This window comes from Netta rufina (genome assembly GCF_964035555.1).
Source record: "Netta rufina genome assembly, chromosome: 2".
In the NCBI taxonomy this organism is placed as follows: Eukaryota; Metazoa; Chordata; class Aves; order Anseriformes; family Anatidae; genus Netta; species Netta rufina.
In genome coordinates, this window is record NC_140124.1 from 16857857 (window position 1) to 16878494 (window position 20638).

Sequence of the window (20638 nt, forward strand, 5' to 3'; positions counted from 1 at the left end):
GTTCTCCCAGGAGTTCTGGCCACATTTTGTAGAGACACCGTCTTACTTTCATTTCCCATTAATGATCATAAAACATCTGCATGCCAGACACGGCAATTGCCTGCACGGAAAAATAATTTTAGGAAGGTATTTAATACGTTTTAGCTGCCTTGTAACAACAACTTAGCAACTGCAAAGAGCGAGGCCAAGACCTTGTGATCAGCTCACTCTTTAGAGACCACCAGGAAGGTTCTGTGGGCCCTACAGCGGTCTGCAGACACAGAACCACCTGCCTTGTCTTTCTGTGGCTGTGTTCCTTCAAGGGAGATGTAGGATGCTGCTTGTGCAGATTTCCAACCTTGTCAGCAAAACAGAGGAAAATTCCTCGGCCACATCAGTCATGTTTAAAGTGTTTCGAGCGCTAGTGTGTCACAACAGCTTCTCTAGTGCCTTATTTCTTCTCATCCTTTTCCACCAGAGAATGCTGTAGGAGAAAATCAAAAGGCATCTAACTTGCCTGAGTTTAACTCCATAGCTATATTTTGCTAATCTAGCTCTTAGACTTCCAGACTTGGGACAGATTTAATGACACTGGGATGTTTAGTTCTTAACTAAAGTTGTGCTGGAGAATGTCCTCTGGAGACAGCCGTCTCCCTGGGTCTGGAAAGAGCACCAAACCATGGAAAGCTCTTCATTCTCCCTAACTTCACCTCCTGTGGTATCAAACGGGAGTGGTCAGCTGGCAGGAGCTGCTTTGTGTTGGGTTTGTGGAGCATACGCCCTTTTCCAAAACTGATGGAGGGCTCAGCCCACTCTTGCCAAACACTGTTTCCTATAATAGGAAAAGAACGGTCATACTTGGATGGGTACGATGGCAATTCATCTTTCTGGCTGGAAGCCTTGTTTTGGAGTTTTGTTGCTTAGAATCTGTCAGCGCTCTCATCCCGAGGAATTTAACTTTCTCCTACAACAGCTTGGCCTCAACTAGAAGTTTGCATACAAAGTGGCAGAGCTCAGAGCCTAATTTGCCAAATGAGGTTAAGTCTGCAGAAATGAAAAAGTACTTGGGGGGTAGTCGACATAAAAAGAAGGAAATTATTAGCTTGGCACTTGTTTAATCTTGTTTAATTTGTTTAAAAGGAAGGTGAGATGAATATTTAAAGTATGGTCTTGAAAAATGCAAAAACTACGGATTTATCCTGAAACTGGGCTGTATTTCGAGGTGTCTAGCACCTCCAGGCATTGTAATTACTCTACATTACAATGATTTATGCCCGACCTAACCTTATATGTTCAACCAGTTTCCTCTCAGAAATGCTTTAGATGCTGATGGATCACAAAAGGAAGGACCACGTCCCAGCTCTTTGAAGATACGGATAAGAAGGAAGTAATTGTTAATAACTTGCTGATCTCAACCAAAAATGATGGACAACATAATGAAACCGTGTGGTTCTGCAGAGTGCCAAAAACTATCATGATAAATTGAACAGGAAGAACAGGGGAGGTTCAATGAGATTAGTTGCACTGTAGCGATAAATCTGCCCCCAAAACCTCGGGTGTTCAGCAGCTGTTGATGCAGCCCAGTGGGCTGTTGTCACCATCAAAAACGTTTCTCAAACTTCTACTTGAAGACAACCCTGAAAAGCCCCACTCAGCATGGAATTGAAGCTGTCCAAGGACACATCCAATGTTGTATTTTGAGGATAGCAGAAACTAATCACACCAGTACAGCTTAGGGCTGCCCTTGTGTGAAGGGACCATCCCAAGTGCCGGTCCTTGTGTCCTTCAGACAGCCGCGCACCCCTGGGTGCTTCCCCCACATGGAAAGGGCTGGGAGAATCCTTGCCATGATCTGTTAGGTGAAAAACACCCCCACTAGGCAGACACCTGCCCAACACACAGTGCTTTATGTAGAGCTGGGGGCACAGTGTGCCCTGGGGGGGGGACAGAGCCGTGCCTCAGTGTGCCCCGAGGGGGCCCCGTGCCCTGCCCCATGGCCCCCGCACACACCACAGGGGGGGGCTCGGGGCCGCCTCAGCCCTTCGCACCGCCCGTCACTCAGCGCCGGGGAGGCGGGCCTCAGCCTTCCCTCGGCCAATCAGCGCTCCTCCCCGCGCCGCCCTCCCTGCCCTTATCCAATCAGAATCTTGCGGCCGCGGGGACGAGCGGCTGTTGGGCTCTGCGCGCTCCCGCCGAGCCCGACCCCCGGGGGGGCGGGGCCCGACCCGGCCCGGCTCGGCAGAGGCGGCGGGGCTGGGGCTGAGGGGAGCGGAGCGCGGCGCGGCTCGGCTCTGCGGGCTGAGGGAGGCAGGGAGGCTGCGGCGACCTCGCCGCCACCAGCCGGCAGCCCGGCCGCAGGTAGGAGCCCGGAGCCTCCCCGGGGCCCTGGGGGTGGCCGTAGCCGCGTGTGGGGGGGAGATGTGGGGAGAGGGGAGGGGGCGGCGGTGCGGTCCCCCCGCTCCAAGATGGCCCCCGCGGGGTACCCCGGCGCGGGGCTGTGGCGGGGGCGCCCCCCGGCAGCGCCCTCAGCCCCCGTGAGGTGCCCGGCGCGGAATTTCCTCGCCTCTTCGTCACGGTTTATGTCTTCCGAGCCGGTTCTGGAGTTATAATTTCAAGTTTTCCTAGCTCCAGACCCTAGTTTTAATGAGATCCGCTCGTAACGCGTCGCTAACCCCATCTTTCGTGTATACATTTTAAAATAGTAATTAACGTTTCCCTCTGATCCTTTATCATCCTCCTTCAGGGATGTTTACTTCTTGGCGCTGTCTACAGGAAGGTCTTACTTAATTTACAGCTTTGTTATGTGCTTAATGAGAGCGCGCGATACTTTGGGGGATGCGGGCGATTAAATCTCTAATCTCACGTAGGACCGGCGGGGGGATCTCACGAAATGTCACCCTTGGGTTGGGCAAGGCTTCCCGTGCTCCACACCGTCATTACACGCCGGTTCTGAAAGCAGTCCTAAAGCAACAGCTAATTCGGGTTTTCGGGTTTAATCTCTTGGGGCTAGGGAATGAACGGAGGGGACCCGCGGGGTTCTGCTGTGCCAGCACAGCCAAAAGAGCAAAGCAGCAACCCAAATGGTGAGAAGTTGATTTAAATGAGCTCAGATTCTTAATGTGAACATCTTTCTACCTACATGTGAACGCTGGACAGGAGGCGGAGGAGGTCCCAGCGCCGCACGGTGCTGTCAAGTGGCAGGGAGCGCTCAGGAAGCGTTGCCCTGTGTTTGTGCTTGCTCTCCTCTCCAGGCATCCATTAGCAGTCCCCATCAGAGGCAGGACACTGAGAGATGGGCGGTGGATCTCAGCTAAAGTGGCTTTTTGTGTGTGCAGTGAGCTGTCTTCTGATTGCTAGCATTCAATTTGGAGTTCAATTTTTATATGAGGCAGGAGTTGGAGCTGTCAGCTTGTAACAACACAGCATAAAAGTCAATACCAGATGCAGAGAAAGCTAGATAAAGATAATGTGCTATTACATTAGATGCTTATTTGCAATTTTGTTCAAATTTTCAGGACTTCCCAGCTCCTGATAGGAAGCAGTCACAAGTAAGCTTGCTAAGTGACAGCTCCCAGCCCTTTCCTGCGTGCCTGGTGGGAGTCCTGTGATTCTCACAAAGATGCTGTTGGAAACTGCTGGAACGCCCATCTGTTCTTATGATGTTGCAGCGTTGCCTTTCACGGAAAACTGGAGCTTTGGTTGTGCTTTCCTGTGCTGAATCTCTCCTTTTTATGTGGCAAGCACCCGGGCATGCTCGAGCCTTTCGTTTATCTCTAGCATATGGAAGGGAGCAGAAGGGATCTAAGAAAAGTAGTTCAGTGGCATCTTTCCCCCTAAACTGGTTCTTCCGTGTTAAGGATTATTGTAGAACTTGCTATGATAATAAGTAAAAGTAGGAAAAAATCTGGTCTTGCTGCTAGCAAAGTGTCTGTTAGCTGTCTCCTAGCGTACCTCCTCCTGAAAGCTGTTGCAGTGAATTAAGTGAGTTTCACCATCTAGAGCCAGGTGAGTTACGTGTAGAAGTCCTGAAAGCTTCCTGCATAGTTGTGCTAATACAGCTTAATCCTAGCCCGTGGTGAATATATTCTTCCTGCTCCATCACCGGGAAAGTTTTCTCCTGGTTGCTACTGTGCGTGGTTCATTAAGGCAAAGATATAGTATATTCACTTGTCCTTCACTGATTTTAGTCTTAGAAATACATAACAAGTAATTTATACCTGCTTTTAGTTGTGGGTATTTACCTCACAAGCAATATCTAACTTATGTAATATTTCTTGATGATCCGTATGGGTCCCTTCCAACTCGGGATATTCTATGATTCTATGATTCTTTGACCTGTATTGGTACTGAAGTACAGAGGCAGGCAGCAGGCATTACTTAGGACATTTCAGATAACATTCGCAGTGCAGTGTCCTTAACATCCCTTGACAGCTCAGACCATTCGCTCTGTCCCATGTGGTTATGGCAGCTCTGAGAACAGCTCTGGCTCCGCATTAGTGTATTTTCCAGGACCATTTTGAGGGTTACCATGAGGCCTTCAGGAAAATTCTTTGACAAGTGAGTTTCCAAGGACAGTGATTAATGTTACTTTGACATGCTCTTTCCTTCAGTTAGCCGTCTTGCATTTAGGGGAACACCAAAAATAGCTCATCTGAAGATGCACAGAACTTTGCTTTGATGTTTTTGAAAAATATCTCTGTTCGTTATGCCTAGCAGGGAATATAACTTGAATTTCCCCCCCCTCTGGAAGGATAACAAATTCCATGTGTTTTGAGCAATAGCATTAAGCAGACTAGTTCTGCGACACCCAGGTTTTGTTCTGAAAATGGTTTAACAATCTACATTCTGAATCATGTTTAGAATGGACTTCATGTCCCACTTGCTAGCTATGGAGAAAAGATGAGCAGCTAATGTAAAAGGATTTTGGTATCTTTAATCCCTTGGGATCGCATCTTGTTACTGTGGACTATGTCTTATTTCTGTTGCTTTTCAATTCGGTGCTGTGAAGGCTAATACGATCCTGCTATTGCTCTTCTTCGGTAACTTGAATGAAATCACAAGTCAAAATTCAGCCTTAATAAAAAAATTTGGACAGTGCCCACTTGCAGTATGTTATATCTTGAAGAAAGAAGATTTTAATAGAAGAAAAAAATAATCAGCCAGGCAATTCTTTGCTAGTTTTAAAGAACTAATCTCGAGCTTTTGCAGATCTTTAACTGCGTGCAGTGTAGTCAGTGGTGCAATAATTCTATCACAGACCTGCAGTGAGAAGCTCCTGAAATTAACTCATTCTTTACATCTGGAATGTCATCAGTATTTAAAGGTAGTCACTGAAAGAATCTGTGAACTGTACCTACAAACGATACTGCAAAGCCACAGAGATTTATACAATGGGAGGTGTGATTGTTGTCATATGCAGCGTGAGAAGGATACAGTGAAATACAAAAGCTGAAAGAGCAGCCCTGTCTGGAGGTTTTCTGCTGTTTTGACTTAAGCTCTTGCCATGCATGTAGAGGGTTCGCCGTGGTTCTGTTGCCCAAGCACCCTCTGTGCTGCGTTACGCCGTTGCTGCTCCTGCAGCTCATTGCCTGTGGGAACATCGGGGCTGGGAACATCAGGTCTTCTGCGCCCGCATGAGGAGGAGGCAGTGCACGATGCCAGGTGGAGCGTTGAAAAAGACGCTTGCTAAATGTCAGCGTGCACAGCTAGTGATGGTTTTGAGGTTATTGCTGGCTCTCCAAAGCAGAATGAAGCAAAGAAACGAGCACCTTTACTGGAAGCATCAAGTCACGCGTGCTTGAAGGGTTTTTGAGTTTGGACTTCAAGAATAGTAGGAGAAAGCTAACCTGTACTAATTTGTACCCAGACTTGTGGTGTTCACATATAAAATGTGATTATGTACTTATGAAGCCTTATGGGTGTTTATAAGGTAGATGAAGCTTACTTAGGCATATTTTGAGATAATTTTGTTTAATTACTCCTTTAAGATGAATTTGCCTAGGGTAGGCATGGATGCAGAACAATTAGCAACTCATCGTCCTCCCACCCCACACCCTAAAAGTCTCTTCTGACTCTTCTTATTTTTGCAAGGTTTCGTAGACAAATGATTGTTAGGAGTACGTGCTCTTAACGTTTAGAATAAAAGCATGAAGATACTTCATGTTTCCAACCCTAATGTCATAATACTAGTAGCCTTTCCTTTTTTCTTCAGGTTCCATTGAATCTACAGTCTGGAAAATGTGTATCTTAAGTCCACCTTGAAGTAAAGACAGCCTTACAGGTAGGATTACTTTGTGAATACTCTTCTGCCAAAAGTTTTCTGATACTGGATTAGGCTGTCACTTGTTTTCTCTGGTCCTTACCAGCGTGTGGATTGGGATGAGAGACCAAGAATAGTGTTATATGCGTCTTAGTATTGGTAAATAAAGCTGTGAAATGCTGGTGGACCAATATATGGGATAAGATTTCTTAATTCTGATGGTGTGCTGCTTTATTGTCTTACAGAGACAGCCTCTTTAAGTCAAGAATGGTTACATTTTCTTATGGTGTTACAGTGTGTATGATGGAATAAGTTCTGAAAAAAATAGGAAAGCGTGTTGCTAATTCAGCCAACTGTTAATGACTAACTACAAAATAAATTATACTATAAATCATATAACATGTTCAAGAGTAGAGTAAAACTGCTTCAGAGCTACTAATTATGTCTTAGAGCTTGGAAATGTCTATATCCATTTATATAAAGAGCACTGAAAATCTTTATTGCACTCATAATGTATTGTTTGGTGGACTGAGCTTGGCTTTAGCAAATGAGTCTGTTCCAAAAGGAACAATATTGTTTCGTATATGAAATCCAGAAGTGCTGTTTCATTGACAGCACACCACGAATGCTATCTAAAGAAATGGAACTGACGTTGTTAATTATAAATAAGAGCCAAGTATAAATATTTCACACACTACGTGTGGCCAAATCAGAATCAGAAGCCTCAACTGGCTGGTGGAGAGGTTTCTTTTTCTATTTTTTAAGATGTTGCAAGTTCAGCTGGTAGAAAGGCTTCTGTTTTTGTCACAGTTTATAAGTCTTGCAGAAGAGAACTGATCTAAAGCAACAGCCGTAAGTTTCTTCTCAGGGGCTTAACCGACGCAGTAATGAAGTTTTTCTGTGGTCTAGCAGATCCAGCGATAGAGGTTTTCAATGAAGTAGCTGTTGGCGAGCAGTTAATTATCTCATTGTAATCTGGGTCATTTGGGAAGCTGTGAACACAGTTAACTTCTGTGCTCTGACAGCGTTGTGAGCAAAGTGTGTGCGCAGGGGGAAGCTGAAGCTGCATCGTCCTGACACTGGCACTGCTGGAGAAGTCACCAAAACCACCTCCTGAACAAGTAGCTCGCTCCCTAGCTAAGGTGTACAGAGGGTAAAGTCTATCAGGAACATGAAATCTGTGTTGTGTGCGTGTCGGATCTCCAGTCCTCGCTCCTCCCCTCGTGCCCTCGCTCCCCACTCGCCCTCCCACCAGCCCGAGGCGCGGCTCCCACCGCGGGAACAGCAGCCCTTTGTGAGCTGCCTTGTCTGGGCACTCCCTGCCCTGCCCTCCCTGCTGCTCTCTCGCCATCTGTAAAGCAGGGAGGCTCTGAAAGGAGCCCTTTGCTGCACAGTGCCCAAAGTCAGCTGGTTCCATAACTCCTGGAACACGTGTAGGTAACGTAGAGCTTCGGGCAGGCCAACCTCAGTGCTAGCAGGTTCTTTCTGATGGGGAAAGGAACAGCCTGCATCACTGAGCTGTTGTAGGGTTCTTATCCAAGGATCCAAAGCTGTTAAATAACATCAGAATTAGATGCTAGATTTTTTTCTTGTGCTAAAGAGACCCTTCAAGTGCTACAGCCCAGTAGTCGTACACTGCTCCAGTAGAGTGGCGGTGTGTGACTCCCTGCTTTGAAAGCTTGTTATGTGTTTGAAATACGACACGAACTGTGATATGGACCACCTTCCAGCTGCCACCACCAGGCTGAGGGAGGGCATCAAAATGGCAAACGAGCCTCAGGGGATAAAACTGTGAATGGCATGCTTTGAGTGCAGGCTGAGTGCTGCGTTTGGCCGTCAGATGACGGCCCTGCAAGTCATGCGGCTGGGTGGTGAGACCTGCAGCAGGTCAGGTGAGGTGAGCGTGCTGCTTCTCAGCTGAACTGTCTAGCTTCAAGAAATTGGGATGTTTCAAAAGGAGACCAAAAGCAGCATGCAGCAGCTGAGTGGTCGGTCATCAAGCAAACTGATATTTGGAAGGAGCGTAGGAAAGGTGCGTACTGACACCCAGCAAGTGCCAGGAGTTCCCTCTGTTCGTGTCTGCTGCAAGACAGCTGCTTCTGACTGACGGTGTGCACCCAGACCAACAGAGAGAATGTGACCAGAAAGAGCTGACTCCAGGACTGCGGCAGTGGAGGAAGATGTCTTCCTGGGCAATGGGACCTGCAGACTTCTGCCCTAGGTGCAGCGAAAGAAGGGCTGGCAAGGCAGTTACTGGAGGGAGCAGGGGCCAAAGGAGCAGCTTGACAACAGGGAGAAAAGTTGAGAACTTCATTACGCCACCTGCAAACAGGTTTTGTTTCCTAGAAACTATGAGAAATGTTTTAAATGTTTTGTAACGCTGAATTGTATTCAATGAGGTGTTTGAATTCCTGATTTTGTGATAAATATGTTTATCACTTAATAAAGATCATTTAGATTCATTCTTATTAGGGCTTTTCACTGAACTTTCCCACTATGATAAATGCAGACTGTTAAGTGTCTTCATTTCAATGGGGAAAAAAGACGGGAATAGAAGGGTGTTGAACTAATGAAGAAGCTTGTCAGAAAGGGAGAGTCTGTAGCTGGCGTAGCTGTGGAGGAAGAGTTCAGGTATTTTAGGTACAGGAAGACATTGTAACAGAGTTAACTAACTGGAAAAAAACACAGGACCCATAATAACCAATGTCTAATACAAAGATAGGTGGTCTTGGTCCAGGAACTCTTTACCAGTGGTTAGCTTCTGTTCAGCAAGTCAAAGGGAGTAATGGATTTATTTCTGTTACTGTTAAGAATTAAAACATCCTGTAGGAAGAGAGTTTTTAGTCGAATCCTCTTTTTACTGCTCTACAAATAGAGGCAGACAGCATCTGTAACATAATGCTTAATTCTCTAACTTGGTTGTGTAGGTGGCCGACTGTAATCGATGATGACAGTTGATTAAATGCCACTTCGTTAATGTTGAATTTCCATTTTATTCCTCAGCCTTCAAGCTGTATCACACTATTTAACGAGTTCTGGCTAGTGGTTTTGGCTTCGTATGGGTGATGGCAATTAAATTTGAAAGAAAACAGGAGACATTCTGGGTGCTTTACGTGAGTAGTGAACTCACCGTTTTGCATACCGCTGCCTCACTTCAGGGAATTAAATGCCCCACCTTAATTAATCACTTATTCTAAATTCCCTAATGCTTTCATCTAGCTTGGATGTAGCATTAATATTTAAAATGCGTGTATCAGTTCAATAGGCACGTACATTACATATCAAAACACTGCAGCTTATTAAAATCAGCCTGCTGTCATCACAGCTAAAAGCCTGGGGGATGACGTGGAGCCAGCAGGTGCACTGCATGTATTCACAGGATGGAAAACGGACCTGGTGGTACTTCAGGAGAGAAAACCTCTTCATTTTATGAATGGAATATTTCTAGGCTCCTGAAGACATTGTGTGCCCATTGATACAGTCTAACGTCAGTGTAAAGCTAATACCTTTAATGCCATACTCCAGGAATAGAAAAATGTTCATTTAAGTAATTGGACCTGGTGTGGCTGCTCAGTGTGTTTGTATTAAGTTTTTAGTATGGCAGAGCAGCTACGTAAGAAATCTCAATTAACACATTTGCCCACCCTGTGAAGACCCAAACAGTAAATGAAGTTACTCCCAGTTGTGCAACAAGCAAATGTCGTCTTACAGTTTGGTGCTTCTGGCTAAATATTTGCCTGCTGGTTTGCAGCTTGTGCACTTCCTCAGCACTGGGATGAGAGGAGGAGTCCTCCATCAAGGAGTCCCTAAGCACCACATCCAACCTTTGTGTCTACCTGTCTCCATCCCTTTCCTTGCAGCCAGCTGCTTCTGATTCCCTGGCTGGTCAAATGCAAATGCTGATTTCCCTTCTCTCCAGGTGGAATCGAGAGGACCATGAGCAAAGGGCTAAAGTTTCCCTTTGTGCCCAGTTAGTGCTGGCCTTGCAACCTACGTGCTCTTCTATCTTATATGAATTTAAAGCATGTTACCGTCTTTCTCACAGGGGTTGTTGCTCATTCTGCCTTAGCAAATCTTAGTGCCTCACTCCTGTTGCTGCCTTGCATCTTCTAATGAGATTTTGTTCTTCTTCATCTCTTTTGCTGCTGTCAGAGAGAAACAGATTTCTGCAGTATTCTCAGAACACTTTTCAGAGACCTCGTAAAATGTAGTAACTACTCTAATACTAAACTACTAAATGTAGTCATGCACTGCTCTGAATCAGAAAGTAATGACTGGGCCTGTTCTTCTCCACAACTCATTCCTGAGCAGTATGCCGAGATGTTATCTCTGCACTGGAATGCAGACTGAAGAGATGAGCCATGGCATGGGCATAGATGGCAGCTGACAGCCTTGCTCCACAGCAGAGAAGTGAGAATGTGCCACAGCCAGCATGAAAGCTTCATGTCTGGTTACTTTTTGCCAAATGTTACATTTTTTTTTCCACATTGTTATCGTTGCTGGATAGAGACTGTAATAGAAAAAGTAACCTGAAATCTAGTGTTTGTATTGTAGCAGAGACACTTAGAAGTAAGCACCTAAGTTAGAAGTTACACACACATGGGAAGCTACACATTTGTTTTTACGTTTTTATGCATAAACTCCCTTTTGTATGCACATTTCCTATACATAAAAATTATTTTAAGAGTGTGTGTACTGAAGCACAAGACAGCCCTTACTGTAAGGAGCATGGGTTTGTTTGTGTGTGTGTCTACAAATCCTACTTTTGACCTTGAAAGTTGAGATAACTCTTGCAGCACTCCTCTTACCGATGAGTCTTTCCTGCCTCCTTTGGCAATGAGACATTTCCTAGGCCAAGGTGGGGGGAAATATGTTAGTTGCTTGCCATTCTTTTGATAAAACCAGCACATTTCAGGAAGAAAAGGTTGGAAGAGAATACAGTATCCTTGGAAAAAGGAAAGCTCAAGGGAAAGCTAACGTAACCTACTGGATCTTACATGAATCTTGTACGTAAAAGAGGGATGGAAAAGACTTTAAATAAAAAATAAAATAAAATAAAAACATTTTAAGGATTCAAGAGATGAGCTACTCTGATCTCCAAGTAGGAAACTGGTTCCAGCCCTAGCGTTTGGATTCTGGTTATGAATTAATGTCACACTACTGCTGTCTAGGTCAGTGGTTCCTAGGCAGTGACCCGTCTTGTCAAGGGGCATTGTGTTCTCCATTTCCTTTTTTTTTGTTAGACAATGCCAAAGAGAACAGTATGAGCAGGCTGGCTTGGGCTTCTCCTTAGAAAGTTCCTGACCTGATGCTGAGAGCTTGCCTCCATGTCGCTCAACCAGGCTGTGTTCTGGAAGGCAGATTTCTTTTGCTATTGCTTAACCCTCATCAGAGGGTCGCTGGTTTGACATTTTGGTGTCAGAGTCTTTAGCTTGTGACTTGGCATGCAATTGTACCAGCTGCCAGAATGACCTATGTAGGGCTGGGAGCTTGGTATTAAATATAAATGAAGAAGGGAAAAATAAACTTGGTATTAAAACTGCAAGTTTACGTGACTTTATCAGCCTGGTACTTGGCATAAACAACATGCTTGAGATCCAGAATTTGTGTGCAGGATTCACCCCATTCAAGTTTCAAAGATGGCATTTCTGAAAGTATTGTTTCAGAATAATATGCTTAAACGCACACAAGCACACACCAAATAACCAAACTTGCCACTTTGGGCACGTTTTTTTGCTGTCATTGCAATGGCATAGCAAAATCCTCCAGCCTGCTGGAGCCTGACCAGGGTTCAGCACAGGATAGTAGCAAGGATGTCTGATGGGGAATCATGTCAATTTTCCATGGGAGAAGCCTGGAAGAAGCAGAAGAGGGTAAGATAGTGTTTCTTACTGCCCAAATGTTTTCCAAGTGCTAGAAGTTAGTTCTGTGTAGACAAATTTTCCTTTTATTTGCTTTGCAATGCTTACAGTGTTTCTGAAGAGTTCAATTTTTATGTTTTTAGTACAAACATGGGTAAGGACCCATGGGGTAAAGGCAATTTGTGATCCAAAATACTCTTTCTAACAATTCTAGTTCAACTTAAGTTTGTGCAAAGGTGAATTATGCTTCAAGCAATTTGTGTGCTTATGGTTTTGTAATTTCCAGAGGAATGAAAGCTGTCTGAATGTAGATTTCATCATCCTTTTCAGCTACTTTTGGGTCAGACTGTCAAATATAAACGGCAGCATGCACATAGATGGTATCGTAGTAATTCTGTAATTTGATATCAAATCTTGTAGCAAAATAACCCAAACAGTCTCTGAACTCCTTAGATCTAAAATTCATTGTTGTATGCCAATGTAGGCCTTTCTGGATGTGTAGGGAGCAACACAGCTGAAGCTGGGAGCAGTAACCCTGCTGCTGGTACCAGAGATCAGCTCCTGGACTAAGAGGAGCCTGTTACATAGCCCAGGGAGCACAGGTCTTTGGTACTCTGAGAAGAAAACTGATCAAAGGCTAGAGGTGGAGCAGCACTAAGGATTTGTAAGTGGTCACTTGAGCTTTGCATCTGTTGCTGAGGTCCAATTTACTGAGATTAGTAGGGTAGGTCAAGTAAAATATGTCCTCTTACGCTGAGCAGAGCCAGTGGGAAGTCCTTGGTAGTATCTTCTTTCAGCATACTTTTTTTAAGCTTGTCTGAATTATACAGTCATATGTCTGGAATATACTATAAATCAGCTCTGCAGGCACTTACAGTCAATGTAAGTGTGTGCTATTCTGATGACAAGTCTAAAAAAGTGTTGGTATTCTAGTATAACCAGATGTACTGAAATAGTAGAGCAAAATGTGGTGTGATACAAACTAAGAATGGATTGTAACATTCTCCTGCAGCTACCTTGCTCTGTGCTTCACCAGGAGAATAAAGCTGAGAAAATACAGTTTTATTTTCTGTAAACTTTACTGCTCAGACACAAGTTTTTTTTTTTTTCTTGTTCTGCTAAATGTTTCTGTGAGTTTGACCACAATAGTTTTGCAAGGGGTTAGGGAGAGGGGAAATCAACTGCAAAAAGGAAGCTGAAATGGTGTGTTAATGAAGGGAGGTCTCCTGATGAGAATGTAGGAACCTGTCATACTTTCTTCAGAAGTGACCAGGAGAGGATGTTTAGGAATAAAGAGCAATAATGGCTGTAGAGCAGCCTGTGTTTTGGTGTAGCAGCCTGGCTGTTGTCAAAACTTGGGGCTCTGACAGGCTGTGTCAGCTCCGTTCTGTTCAGCAGCCACTGAAGGACTCGTTCTCAGTATGTCTCAAGTGCTTATCTGAACAGTTGGGCTATGGCTATTATAACTTAACCTAGATATTGTATAGAAAAAAATATTTCCTATAGTTTGCTCTTTTGGCTGCTGCCAGGTAATTTCCTTGAGCATCCTAAGCTTTTGGTTTATAAGAAATAGGAAATAGTTTTGTTTCAGTTTGCTTTACGGGTACGGTTCCTGATGAGCACTCACGCTACACCGTCAGTCGTTGCGTTTCGGTATGGGCACGTAGAAGGGGAACAGTAGATGCGTGATGTGCTCAGTGACTTTGTCTATAAACAGGTGGAGTCAATCAGCCAAAAATACTATGCTGTTTGTCTTCGATTTCAGGTAATAAACAAAGATATGAGATCCTCCTCCCACTCCCCACCCCCAGCCTGGACCCAGTAGGATGAAATGGTCTCCCAGCTTGAAACACTCGTAGGTGGAGGCAAATATTCTTTATTAGACCAGCTCGTGTACTTCATTATGTACGTCTTTTATGTCAAGCAAGTGGAAAGGTTGGTGAGCCTGAAAGCCCATCTGCTCTTCAACCTGTAATGCTTGGTCTGGAAAAATAAATTTCTGCTATGAAAGTACGGGAAGCGTGGTTGTGAGTCTAAGGCATTTGTGAAAAGATCCTCTGTGAAGTTTATTCTTGGCGAAGTTTGTCCCGCGATGACATTGATGCGTTTTTGCTTTCTCTGGTCTAATTATTGGTGGGTACTGCCTGGCAGATGGTTGTATCTTCGAGCTGTATCAGAGCGATGCTGTTCGGTTGACAGTTATTGTTCTCCCAGGAATGTGGGACAGGAAAGGAGCTCCCTATTCATCAAGTTTATTTCCATGCTCTTGTAAGCCTCAGCGTACAGCCATAGCCATATGGAGCTCTGCCTCAAAACCAGCTGGGCCTTTTCCCCCACGACTTTAATTAGAAGCCTGTTCCGGAGCTAAATTGTGCTCAGCATGGGGAACCTACTTGTGGTATTCAGCCTCAATTTGTTCAAGATCAGTTGGCGATAACCAGGTCGTGTGCCAAGATTATCCTTTTTGTTTAATATTTGTTCTTCTTCTTTTGGACTTACCATGCTGTGTTTATGCCCAGGCCTTGCCTTCCTGCTCGGCTTTTCCCAGCTAGGCTGAGGCCAAGTCCCCGTGGAGACCTGGAAACGTGGCGCGAGGTGAAGGTATGGGTATGGGTGCTCGCTTGCCTGTGCTCACACAGCAGGTTTTTCCAGTTGCTTCAGCAGGGTGTGCCTTATTCTTTGTACTGCTGCTGATAAAAGGAGCAAATAGTAGCTTCCTTGTTGCTGCAGTGTACAGGAAGACAGAAAAATCTGTATTTTAAACCCTGAGACTATTGCCTAATCAGCAGGGACTCGGTGAATGTCCTCTCAGTGAGAAATGCAGACGATCCTATGAAGGTGTTGAAGGCACCCCTCCAGTGCACGGGTTCCACCTTTTTCACCCTGCAGGCTGTGAAATGTTCAGATCACTATTCTGTGGCTGATCTGCGTGGGCAAATTCCTTCTGCATTTTTAATGGGTTACTGCAAAAATCTGTGATCAAAGATAAGCCAGACCTAGCACATAGGAACAAAAAAATGGACTTACGCTGAAATATTTCTCTAATATTTATAGGTGCTTGCTACTCTTCAGGCTTTTGATAAATTGAAGTGCACTTCAGAGGTTTGTATTCTTAAGATATTAATGAAGGATGTAAAAGGCAGATGCGTTTTGTAGAATTTACAAAAAATTAAAGAGTTTGAAAAAGCTTCAGTAGGAAAACCTGACCTACTTTCCTTCCACTTAGAATCCTAAGCGCTGATGTGTTGGAAAAAGTAAAACAAACACTTAGCAGTGTTTATAATGCACTGGAAGGTTTTATATCCCAGGTTTAAAAAAGAACTTAAGCCTTCTAATGTTCAACACTGTGGCTCGTAAAGATTAGGCTCCTGGCTACAGAAGCACGGAGGCAGGCACGTTAGGGCCATACGCTGATGGGATTGATTGCTCGGCTAGAATTTGACAGCCATACTGGGGAGTGCTGGGGCAGTGAAGCTGGTGGTAGGAAACCAGGCTGTACCTTAGGCATTCATGTAAGCCTTGTATTAATTAGAAACTAAATTCCTTACCACTTCCTGCAGTTTTCTGTTAGGAAGATGCTTTTGCTACCTGTATGCGCAGGCTATAATGGAAGATCCTACTATGAAGCTACTTCCCAAGCTGAAGAAACATCGTTCTTGTTAGTTCCTAAGTGATGTAACACTTGGGTGAAAAGTTCCTTCTCTCTTCAGATAAAAAAGGCAGGATTACCGAAAATGGGAGATCTCAGAAGGTGATAACCTCACTGGGAAATTTATTAGCTCTTAAACTTCCAAAGCATCAACTTCCAAAACCAAACTTAGTGGGTGTGTTTTCATATATGTGTATCTCCACGTTGCCTGCTCCCTATGTGAAATGGGAGTTTCATTTGGGCAAAGTTGTCAAGAGAATGAAATTCAGCCAACTTAATGGGTTATTTACCTTGGAAAAAAAAAGTTAAAAATGTTACTCAATGAAACCATGAAAATATTATCTATTGCTTCTTAGCTGAAGCCTGATAGATCTGGAGTTCTCACTGTGAGACAATAGTCTTCTCAGTGAATGAATAATTTCTTCAGCTCTACAGTTCCTGCATGCTATGAAACGTGCTGTGATATCAGAGAAAGGTGCCTTGGCTTTCTGTGGCAGTGTGCACAGAGGGTGATTGGATGGTCCTTCCTTACTGGAAAAAGGGGGCGTGTCATGCCCTGAATGGTTTGTATGGATAGGGTGAAAACGTGAGGATGGAAACTCATCGGCAGAATGTATGGGTTTGATATGTGCCAAAAATTCTGCAGCTCTAAGAGAAAGTGGCTTATGTTCAGTTAACCCAATTCCCAGGGTCTGTGCATTTAATGTGCTGCAACAGGATGCATTACTTATTTCTTTGAAAGATAATCTATAAAGTAAGGAAAGAAGCACTCATGAAAATTATTGTGAACACTGGTATGATTGCACCCTTTTGGGGTTGGCTGTGAGGTGGAAGGAAAATGTGTGCGTGTGGAGAGCCCTTGTGGGTTCGTTTTTTGTGCCCTGTGTTGTCTGGAGTATGGAGCAAGTGCAGTCCACACATCTGACCCGTAAGACATCTTACCTTAACGTGGTGTAGTTTTCGGAGTTGGCACAGCACATTGCAAGGAGCACATGTGCAGTGTCTTAGATACCTCAACGCATCAGCTTCTGCCAAATTTCACTCGTGTTTCCAAATGTAATATTATGCTTGTGTCCTATCCTCTCTTTGGCACTGGATTCAAACAGCACCTGTTAATGTTAAGAATAAATGAAGTTACTGTAATGTTGAGGATAAAGAGGTTTTGGTGAAAGAAAATTGGATACGAGATTTAGATTTGCTGCATAATTAAATATTTCAAATGGAGGTGTTCTACTTCAGTTTTACTTACAAGTCAGAAAGTGATATTTTAATGTCAGGACATGCCTTTTACTGAAGTCTTCCAGGAGCTGATGTTTGCTGATATTCAATCCAAACATAAGTAACAACCTGAGACACACTGGAACATCACTCTTCCACGGGGAGATGAGTACGTTTTCTGGAAGCTTGTAATTCCTCTGTGCATCGGCTGATTCTCCTTTTGCATTTTAATCAGCATTTACAGATTTATGTGGCTTATTGATATTCCTCTTCAGTTTGACAGCTGAAGAATAACAACTGTAAGTATGAACCTTAGGTTAAGGCTTGCATTCTGTAGCCAACAATAATTTGTTCTGGCACTATACAGTAGAACAGTAAAACAAAGCTTTTTTTGCTGCTTCAACCAGTGAGCATTGGGGAATTTATTAAATCCGGTACTGCTTTGGAAACTACAGTGCTGAAACTGCTTCAAACCAGTGAACGTCTGCGCTGTGATTGCTGCTACCGTGAGCAGTGGAGGGTGATGTTATAGATGCGTGACTGTTTTTCTGTCTAATGCCCTACCTGTCTTTTCAGAATACGGTTTTAAACTAATGTCTTCTCTTTAAGATTGAAGAAAATCTTAGGAAAAAAAAAAAAAAGAAAACAAAGTTCTGAAGGGTCATAGATAAAGAAGCACAATGATTTAAGCACTCTTCTGTCTCTACTGGGAAGAAAGGAGCATGAAGGAGATGGTGATACCCCTATTAGGATGTAGGCAAGGAAATGACTGGGAAGAGGAATCCAGTGCACTGCTGCTCAAAATCAACAGTGTGTAGCTCCTTGGATAGAAAAGGAGCAGTAGCTGCTTGTTAAGGACCAAAAAGGGTTGTTAAGGATCTAAAGGGATCATAAAGAAGTTGGGCAGCACCTACCTTGCACCGAGAAATGTCATTATCAAGACAGATGTTCACCTAAGTAAATTGCAGAGGAAGTTGTCAGGGCAGAACTGATGTAATGATGGAAAGCTGATTGCATTTCCAATACCTTCATCCCTTAATAATCATACAAACACTTGAAATTCTCAGAGAACTAGCAACTTCAGCTGAAGAACACAGTTTTTAGAAGTTCTGGTAAATGCATTTTACTGACATTGGAATAAGTGGGGTAGAGGGAACCTCTCCCACAATTTCTCATCGTAATAGAAATACCTTTCTCCTCTCCATCGAAAACTAGGCTTACTTCAGTTTGATTTGCTTGTGCCTGGTTGTGTCCTGTTCAAATGTCAGTCCTAACTTAGAAGCTCCAGAGGCATCCTTCCCAATAAATCATTAATTGGAAGTAACACAGCACTAGGTTTTTTTTTTTTTTTTTTTTTTTAAATTGAAATGGCTCATGATAGACAGATACTGTTTTAATATTATTCTAATGGAAGTGCTTCCTCTTCGTACTTTTTCAGTTGTTCACTCACTAGAGACATGTGAAATAAATGTACTGCATTAGTTGATCTGTTGGGATACAGAAAAAAGAAGATAATGGATTCTAGTTTGATCTGCAGGAAGGAAGTAAAAAAAAAAAAGTCTTATATTAGCCACATTTTTAGCTTTTCATTGAACTCAACAAAAGGATAATATTATTGCTTTATTTAATTTCATGCAAAAAAATCTGTTTACTTTAGAAAGACTGATTGATTTATGCCTCATTTTCCTAGATCATCACTAACACTCGAACCATTTTACATACCTTCTGGACACAGATTGTGAGCTTTGTTCGGTTGGTTTTGCTGCATTGCCATCTTGCTTCAAATTCATTCTCTTGACATGTACTCAGTAGCTAAAACTGAGTATGCCCCTTACAAAAATGTAAAGGAAATTTTTCATAGTCTGCAATGTCTGAACATGTATCATCAGCTTTTCTTAAAAAAAAAAAAAGTGTTACTGTCAAATTACAGTGGAAAATGTTTTATTAGTATTATCTGTTACTATTAGTGGAGAAATAAACTATTGGAAACTCTTAACTTATGATTGTTAAAAAAGCACATTACTTGCTTTCTTGAATAACACAATTCATGCCACAATTTTATCACCATTTCTAAAATTCCTCTTACGTCCTTTCTTAATTTGCTGTGAATGATGCCATTATTCTGCCGCTCACTTGAGCTCATAAACAGGAAGATGTTTTCCAAATTCAGCATCGTGTCAAAGCTGTATTTAAATCCTACTCATTTCAAATCACATAATAATAGCCATGAGATGTGTTCATTCTTAGGCATTTGAACATTGAAAACACTTTGGAGCACATTATCTCTTTTGTCTGCTATTGCAGCATTTGTCTCTTCTCGTAATATGCAGCATCGAGTCCTGCTTATCTCTGCAACATAATTCTGCTGCAGAGATTTCAACAGGCTGTTGCTTTGATTTTGTCGTTCTCACTCTTCTGCAGGATTCCTCTTCCTTGTCGAAGCTAGCTAGCTTGACTCCAACTTCTGCTCTGCAGTGCAGTGCTGATGGATGGTCTCTGCATCTTTTCAAAGCACCTGTTTTGTACAGCAGTCCCTAGAGCATCTCATATAGCTGGGTGGTTGCTTTCTGAGTACACGTGTATCTTGGATTGCAAGTAACGTTGCACTGTAATTTTTAGGGTGTGTACTTTAATTTTGTAGTTCTAATTAACTCTTCTAGCCTTTCGGAGGTGGGCAGAACATAGCTGGGAATTTGAGCTTAATCACAAGTAAAATTCTGAAGGAGATGTCTTAAAGCTGCTGACCAAATGTAAAATGCCTCTGCAATGTGTCCAGCCTAAATCTTTTATAGTCGAGGGATCTGCAGTCACTACAGGGATCTACAGGCTGCAAAATTAATTACACATTCTAAGTGGTTAAGAATCTGAATGTTTTCATACGTGGGACATAATTGCCTTAATACAACTCCAAGTCTAAATTAAATTATTGTTTTCAAATAGTCAAATAAGTTGATCAGGTATGGAAAAAACAAGTTAAGATATACTCATAATTTCTAGTAAATCATGTAAGTTCCAAGAAATGAAGCATGAACCAAAACCAGGAATTTTCCAGTTTGTTTTCTCACTGTAATTTAAGTAACTAGCTGGTTTTTGATCCTTTTTAGTGCACCTAACTTCCTATTAATTCATATAGGAGTTGGTCACAAGTTTAGCACGAATAAATGTGTAGGACAGATGGAAAAAAGATAGGGATGTTTGCCATGCTGAGACATTCCAGTTCAAAACAAAAGTACAAGTGCTTGGGCAGACTTCTTTTGCATCACGATGTCTGTGTATTAATGGAATTCGGAGAAAAGAAGGCAAACTTAATTTGCTAAGATCCAGTGAATAGATGTATTCAGCTTCCTATTAAGTAATTGCATAAGGAATTTTTCACTTTAATGAGCACTCTGAATCCTTTCTCTTGTTTTTCTCTTTTCCCATTAGATATTTACCGTCTTAAATGTTTCTTATCACCTTCATTGATACTGCGTTTATTTCTCAATCAATTAAGAAGTGATTGTAGCAGTAACTTGTAATGACTAGCTTAAGGCAGTGTTGAATTTCAAGGACTTTATTATGTGCTGGAGAGCTGTGGTTTAATGCGTGAACTTGTTAACATCTTTTTTTCTAAAAGGGGAGAATGTTCTCAGGCAGAAGCATCTTGCAGAAAGGATCAAAAGGCAGATCTGT

The 20638-nt window shown here is 43.0% G+C and overlaps 1 protein-coding gene across 2 annotated transcripts in view; it reads left to right on the top strand.

Annotated features, from left to right (window-relative positions):
• Positions 1 to 2198: 2198 nt before the first annotated feature.
• MPP7 (MAGUK p55 scaffold protein 7) overlaps positions 2199 to 20638 on the top strand; it is a 148108-nt gene continuing 129668 nt past the window's right edge. Inside the window, exons 1-3 of one of the 2 annotated variants that reach the window (XM_084282410.1) lie at positions 2199 to 2337; positions 6191 to 6259; positions 14619 to 14700. The gene's annotated coding sequence lies outside the window, so the exon portion shown is untranslated. The remainder of the gene's footprint in view (positions 2338 to 6190; positions 6260 to 14618; positions 14701 to 20638) is intronic. The other variant, XM_084282409.1, reaches the window with a different exon arrangement.